This window comes from Lygodium microphyllum, chromosome 1 (assembly GCF_053477565.2).
Source record: "Lygodium microphyllum isolate KBCC chromosome 1, Lygodium_microphyllum_v1.1.10, whole genome shotgun sequence".
NCBI classification, from domain to species: Eukaryota; Viridiplantae; Streptophyta; class Polypodiopsida; order Schizaeales; family Lygodiaceae; genus Lygodium; species Lygodium microphyllum.
This window is the reverse complement of record NC_141135.1, coordinates 142,606,980-142,615,133: the sequence shown is the minus strand read 5'-3', so window position 1 is coordinate 142,615,133 and position 8,154 is coordinate 142,606,980.

The following is an 8,154-nucleotide window of genomic DNA, read 5'->3' as shown; positions in this document are numbered from 1 at the left end:
TACCGATACCGGATGTATGCTTTGAGCTTTGGCATGATGTCTCTGACATTTGGGGACGGCTTGGAGCATATGTATGAGATTATGGGATGCTTTTGAGCTTCGCATTAGCTCCGTCTTCACTGGAATTTGGACTGACTTGGCATGCTCGTGGACCGCCTATGCCTCATGTCTCTGCTTGACAGTTAGGCTTTTGCATTACATGCTTTGGTTCGTGACATATGCTATTTGGTTCGTGTATGCCATACCGACATTTGGAGCTTGGATTTAGATGTATTTGAGCATTCCCGGCTTACTTGATCACTCATCTTGGTTGCTATTTGGATGTCATTGAGTTGACCGAGAGCTTATTTGGGCTTATGTATTGCTTCATGGTTAATACGACCGGTGCTTCATGTATGTCATGCTCTCTTGGATGCGCTTGATGCATTGACAGGGTCACTTATCACTGGTTCTTTCTCTTGGGTTGTTTGAGCTTCTGAGCTCGCTTTGTACGCCTTTTGTGCCAGTGGGAGCATTTTACATGCTTGCTTGACCTTTGACAGTTGCATGCTATTGGAGCACTTACATGTATTTGGAGCAGTTTATGTCTTGAGCAGCTACATACGCATTGAGACTTTGGGATCATACTCCGATCTTTATGGATATGCATTGATGTACTCTTGGTTCACAGGATGCTTATGAGCTGAGTCTCATATTTGGATCTTTCTCTTTGAGCAGACACCTATTTGTGTCAGGTTTTGACAGTTACAGGAACACTTTGCCTAGAGTGTCTGGGGGTGTGCCTTTCACTGGCAGATGTTATTTTGACATGCTTCGGTGTTGAGCTCATGTTCTTTTCACTGTCATTGGCCTTGCTTATGTCCGTTTCATGCCGGCTTTGGACCTAGCATTGTTTGCTTGACATTGGATCCTATTTTGGGACAGTTTGCTCTCTAGACTGCATACTTGCAATTTATTATAGCAAGCAGTTATTGGTGGACTGAGGTGTACTTTTCATGCTGAAATATCCTGATTTGGTGTACCGCACCTAGTACTAAGTGGGCAGCAACTTTTGGCACACTTTGCTCGCCCTTTGGATCCCGTTTTGGTCATTTTTGGGCAGTTTCTGCAGTAAAACAGCAAGCAGTTTTGGACTGTTTGGGCATTTCCAGCCTCCATAATGGCGTCATCTTCGCATGATAGTGCCATCTTTAACATTACAAAGTTGGATGGTACCAACTACTCTTATTGGAAGAGTCAAATTTAGCAGGTCTTGGTGCAGAAATCTCAGATTAAGCCACTTCGGTTGAGTGGGGAGGAGCCTGAAACTATGGACAATGACGACTGGCTTGAACTTGATGAGCTATGCAAGTCCACGATTGTATTGTCTCTCACTGAACAGGTACATTATAATGTATTTGAGGAAGCACAGAGTGCATGGGATCTATGGAATAAGATAAAAAATCTTTATGATAAGAAAAGTCCGGCAAGTCAGATGTACTGGTTGAAGCAGCTTATGGATCTGCGCATGAAGGATAATGTGACTATGTCTGCTCACTTGAGCCAGTTCCATGCTATACTGAAGAACCTGACTTCGCAAGATATCACCTTTGGAGAGGAAGTAACTCCTCTTTTCTTGCTTGGGACTCTGAATGAGTCATGGGATGTTTTCCGTACTGCTCTTTGTGCCTCTAGTGCTACTCTAAAATTGGCAGATGTTGAGAGTGCTCTTCTTCAGGAAGAGGTGAATCGCAAAAACTTGGATGCCTCTCGTGGTAGTCATGCTTTGATAGTTAGAGGCAGGAATGAGAGGAATGATCATGGTAATAACCGTGGTCGTGACTGGCAGAAGGGTCGGTCTAAATCTCGTGGCAAGTCGCGTAGTAAGTCGCGTGGGCGCATTGCAAATGTCACTTGTCATCATTGTGGGAAAAAGGGCCATATTAGACCACAATGTCATGAGTTGCGCAATGAGAAGCGCAAGGATAAGGGGAAAGATAAAGTGCAGGAGAAGTCCTCTGATCGCAGCATAGTACCTATGAAGTCCAGCGTCAAGATTGAGGAAATTAATGTCACACAGACTGAGGAGTCCGATGGTGGTGATGAGTTTATACTTGCAGCTAGTTCTTCTGATGCTTCACACTTGACTGAGACACCTAGTATGTATGCACAGTGCTGGTTATTGGATTCAGGTGCGTCCTTCCATGTGACGCCTTATCGTGAGTGGTTTCACTCTTACAGTACTGTATCTGGATCAGTCAGACTTGGAGATGACAAGTCTCTTGATATTGTGGGCTATGGAGATATTCAGTTGCAGTTTTCCACTGGCAGTTCCTTTTTGCTAAGGGATGTACGTCATGTACCTGCGCTTACGCGTAGTCTTATGTCTGCAGGACAGTTGGATGATGCAGGGTTTCATGTCTGTTTTGGGGATTCTGCCTGGAAGATCACCAAAGGTAGACTTGTGCTTGCTAGAGGCACCAAGGCTGGCAGCCTCTATCCTCTTGTTGTATCTGGGTCTTCTGTAGACCATGATTTGGCAGTGGGCTCTATCCCACATGTATCACTTTGGGATGCCCGTTTGGGGCATATGTCTTTAAAGGGAATGAAAATGTTATCTGGTTTGCAGTATCTTCCGCCTTTGGATTATGCATGTTTTGACTCGTGTGATCATTGTCTTTATGGTAAGCAGAATATGTCTACGCATAAGAAATCGGGTAGGCCACGCATGATGAGCCCTTGGCATTGGTGCATTCCGATGTTTGTGGGCCTATGCCTTGCATGTCTATGGGTGGCGCGAAGTACTTCGTTTCCTTCATTGATGATTTTTCTAGGAAAGTGTGGGCTTATCCCATAAAGCAGAAGTCGGATGTCTTGGCAGTTTTTCAGAGATGGCTTGCTCTTGTTGAGAACCAGACTGGGTATAGGCTGAAATGCCTTAGGACTGACAATGGGGGAGAATATGTCTCACGTGCTTTTGAGCAGTTTTGTGATGACAGGGGTATTAAGCGTCAGTTGACCGCCCCTTACACCCCACCCCAGAATGGTTTGGCTGAGCGCATGAACAGGACTATTCAGGAGCGTGTGCGCTCTATGCTTAGCCATGTAGGCCTACCCCAAAGTTTTTGGGCTGAGGCAGTTAGTACGGCAGTGCATGTCATAAACCGATCGCCTTCCAGTGGATTGGATTTCCAGGTTGCAGAGGAAGTTTGGGCTGGTAAGCCACCCTCTTATGCGCATCTCCATGTCTTTGGATGTGAGGCATTCTGCCATGTGCCCAAGGACAAGAGGAGTAAATTGGATCCAAAGAGCATTAAATGCATATTCCTTGGCTATGGTGAGTCAGGAGAGATGGGCTATCACCTATGGGATCCGCATGCGCGCGGAAAATAGTACGCAGCCATGATGTCGTCTTCCATGAAGACAAGATGCATATGTAGCCTAAGAAGGTGGTTGAGATCCGCAGAGTGATCTTTCAGGAGGAGCCTAGAGCTCTAGCACAGCCAATAGTATAGCTTGCAGCAGTTCCTCCACAGGGCCAGGGTGTTGAACAGGCAGTTAGACAGGCAGTAGAGCCTGCGGTGAGACGGTCTGCTAGAGACAGACGTCCACCTGACAGATTTCAGCCCTCTATGCATTATGTTTTGGTTACAGATGCAGGAGAGCCTTTCACTTATGATGAGGCTATGCGTAGGGGTGACAGTCACTCCTGGGAGAGGGCTATGCAGTCTAAGATAGACTCCCTGCATAAGAATGAGACTTGGGATTTGGTTGCCTTGCCTAAGGGCAAGAAGGCTTTGCTATGCAAGTGGGTGTACAAGCTGAAAAGTACCCCTGGACACCCCAAGCTGGCATACAAGGCTAGATTGGTAGCAAAGGGTTTTAAGGAGGAACATGGTGTGGACTTTGATGAGGTCTTCTCTCCTGTGGTTAAGATGACCACCCTGCGCTTAGTCTTGGCTTTGGTTGCACAGCTTGACTTAGATCTATATCAGATGGATATCAAGACGGCTTTTCTACATGGGGACTTGCATGATGAGATCTATATGGATCAGCCTAAGGGCTTTGCAGAACCTGGTAGGGAGCACCTAGTGTGCAAGTTGAAGAAGAGCTTGTATGGCTTGAAGCAGGCACCTAGGGAATGGTATCATAAGCTTGATGCCTTTATGCAGTCACAGGGCTATAGCAGGAGTGCTATGGATCCGTGTCTTTACACGAAGAAAGCCCGTGATGGCAGTTTGCTTATCTTGGTACTCTATGTTGATGATATGCTGATAGTAGGGAAAGCTCATGATGAGCTAGATGCTCTTAAATCTCAGCTGAAGAAGAGCTTTGAGATGAAGGATTTGGGACAGGCCTCACATATACTTGGGATGCACATTAAGCGCGATAGGCATCACGGGCTTTTGTATCTCTCACAGCGGGAGTACATTCATAAAGTCCTTGAGCGCTTCCGCATGCAGGACGTAAAGCCTATTGGCTATCCATTACCTTCTTATGTGAAGGTATCACAGGCCGATTGTCCGCAGACAGATGAGCAGAGGGCCGAGATGGCCAAGATCCCTTATGCTTCAGCCGTGGGCAGTTTGATGTATGCCATGATAGCCACTCGTCCAGATATTGCGCATGCAGTTGGTGTTGTGGCACGCTATATGGCTACACCTGGCAGCAGACATTGGGATGCCGTGAAGGGTATCATGAGGTACCTGAAGGGCACATCAGATATGTGTATTTGCTATGGCAGCCAGGATACAGGGGTCGTGGGGTACACTGACTCCGATTATGTAGGACATGCAGATAGTAGGAAGTCCACTTCTGGCTATGTATTCACCTATGCTGGAGGGGCTGTCTCTTGGATGTCCAGGGTTCAGAAGTGTACGGCTTTCTCTACCACTGAGGCCGAGTATGTTGCAGCCACTGAGGCTTGCAAGGAGGCCATATGGTTAGGCCGTCTAGTTGCTGACCTTGGGATTGATGCTACACCTACACTGCATTCAGATTCTATGAGTGCCATTCAGTTGGCTAAGAATCCGGTCTTCCATGCGAAGACGAAACACGTTGAGGTGAGGTATCACTTCATACGTGGTGTCGTGGAGGACAAGTCTGTTGACCTTGTCAAGATCTCCACTGATGAGAATCCTGCAGATCTACTCAGGAAGAGCCTCACTACTGAGCGCTTTGCCTTCCTCAGGAGGTTGATGGGCGTTGGATGAGATGTCGCCTTTCCTCATCCCTTGTACTTATGTACATTTGTACTGTCTTTTCTTTTTCTTTTCTCTCTCACTAGGGCAGATTCGCCTTTAAGTGGGAGGTTGTTGGGGGTAAAGGCGCCTCCGTCGTGCCGCCCCGTGTATTACTACACTGACAGTACCCGCCACTGCACATTGCAGGTGGCGGGCGCCCGTCACGTCACTTTATTTTTTATTCTTTTAGTGACAGTTTGAATAAAGGAAGGCCCGATCACACATTGTGACTGTTGGAGTTCCCATTTCTTGTCTCTCTCTTTTCTTGCTCTTGCTCTCCCGCCATAGCTCGCGTGCAAGCTTCGATCCTTCTCACTTTTTACTACCTTAGCATAAGTCCTCACTTTCACCTCAGACAGCCTAGATGCTACCATGACCTACTTCATTGCTGACTTCTCCTGTTTGGATCCTGCCTTCATTACCATATGCAACTACCTTAGGCTATTAAAAATCTTACTTAAGCAGGATCCCACCCTGACAAAGTGTGGTCTCCCCCCACTCTTTTTTGATCCTAATGCCATAGGTAGTCGTGTAATGACCCGCCTAATGATGCGACCTCGTCTTCTACCTAGCTATTCTCGAGGATATGAGTGATAGCCAATTCAGCCATGCTGTAACCACCCATTCTTCTCCACCACCTCTCTCCATGTTAGCTTGAACCTTAAGGATTACATGCAGAGCTAGAAATTTTTTAGTCCCTTCATTAAATCCCCTTCCCCACCACATTTTGATGATGATAACTAGCAATTAGCTACTGCCTGAATCATGTAACTCAGTGAAAAAAAAACCAAAGAAAAGAAAAGAGAAGGCCAAACACAAAGATAGTAAACAAATAACAATGAAAGGAGCACATAACATGTCCAAACACAAGTCACGGCACTTAGCTCACAGTCATTGCACCTAGGGGTCCTCAAGTTAGGCACGTTCGATGGCCTTGGTTGGCCGGCTCCGTCCCTAACCCCCTAGTCCTTTTCAACTCCCCACTTCACGCTTAGGGCACCTCAAGGGTAGGATATACCTAGGGAGGTAACACTAGATTATGGTTAGACATGTCACCCTAAGCTACACACACCGCACCTCCCTTCGCATGAACGGGGCCCTCAAGTGTGGGACATCACCCAAGCTTGCCTGTAGTTAGACCTAGCTCCCTGTTATACCAGCACGAGCACAAAGCACTGCACGGTGAGGTAGACACTCCCCTTAGGTAGAGCACCTTCTCCTTTCATGTACAATAAGATGCTACAAACCACCAACTTCGGAGGTCCCCATCATCCACTTGACATGCCTTCGGTTCTCCATCCAAATCATTACCAAAGCTTTCCAATCAACAAAGTCCACATGTGACCCTATCATCACCCCACCAGCCACTTACCCAGAGCCCACCGTTCCACAACAAAGAGCTTGAAGTGCCATGGGATTGGCATCTATCTCAGAGGGGGGTAATGCTAACCTCAATTCGAGATGATAGAGATATGAAGAAAGAGCGAAAAAATAACAGAAAAAGAGCAAAGGCGCAAAGGTGGTCCCTAAAGTTTAAGATGAGGCAAAAAGAGCACTTTTAAATGGAAGGCATCTCTAAAAACTCTTGTAAAAGAGCGTTAGACTCCCTCCTGTGCCATTTGTAAAAGAATAGATGAGTGTAGACTTAATGCATGAGGCAAGAAGAGGGAAATGGGAAAAAAGACCTTGCCACAACGGCTGGTCATGTAAAAAGGGATGGGTGCCCATGGGATTTTAGGGTTTTGTATATAAAGTTCAAAAAGTGAATGGAAGCTCATTCTTTGGTGTGTGGCTAACAAGAGTCCTCTCTTCCTCTCTTCTTCTCTTCACCTTGCTTGTGTGTGTGCTCTTGAGAGAGGGAGCATGAGAATGTGAGGGAGTAAGAGATCAAGAGGGTGAAGCTCTTCACCATCTCCTCTTCTCTTATTCTCTTCTCTTCTCTTCTCGTTTCTCGCGCACGCATGGCTATGGTGGATGGAGCTCGATAGAGGAGGCTTGAGGATGCTTGAGCTAGCATCTAGGATCGTGGAGCTATCGATGTGTTCGAGGAAGGAGGCAACTCATTTCGACAACAAGGTAAGCGTACTACACTCGTAGGTTCGAAGGCACATTAGCTAAGTGAGAGATAGCCATTAGAGCTCACTTGAAACAATAAGCGGTCCGTGGGTCTTGGCGGTTGAGCATGAGCTCCCTCTACAAATAGTATGAATGTTCTAGGAGTAAGCTATGATATCATTGGCATAGAGTTTGAATATTCACATCTCAAATGCTTCCATAGTCACAATTGTTTGATTGGTAGGTTCTCTTTGTAAGTACATTATCTACTTGGGGTCCAGCTCCCCAGAGGCCTCATCTTTTATCTACTTTCTCCTTAGATTATCATCTTTAAATCATGTATTGTAAAGTATAAGCTTATTCATAAGACAAAGAAGTCATGCATCAAAAGTATGAGTGAGCATTTAGGCTCTTTGAATGTATTGTAAAAGTTAGTTGGAGAAAATGTGAGAGAAAAATGGGGAACATGACATATTATTTGTAAATGTGAAAAGTTCATAGTGTGAGTTTATGTTTATGGGAGTCCAATACCATTTAATGAGGAGAGGAAGGGGATCTTTATATGATGTAAGGCTCGGTTAGAATAATAATGACAACATTTTCCAAATAGTAGAGAGAGAATTTGAATGGTAAACAATGAGAGGAGGGAGCCTTAATATGGCATAAGATTCCCTTTTAGATAGCCTTCAAATCTTCATCTCATCTTAATTTATTAGCATTGCCTACAAGATCACACATTTGTAATGGCTAGATTGCTTAAATGTTTGGTTAAGTTGCTTCATTCTTTTTTGGGATGACCTCCACATCTTCACATTTGATGAGTTGGCTGTTCAACCATGATGCTTTGGGTAAGAGGGTTGAAACATGAGTGAAGTGG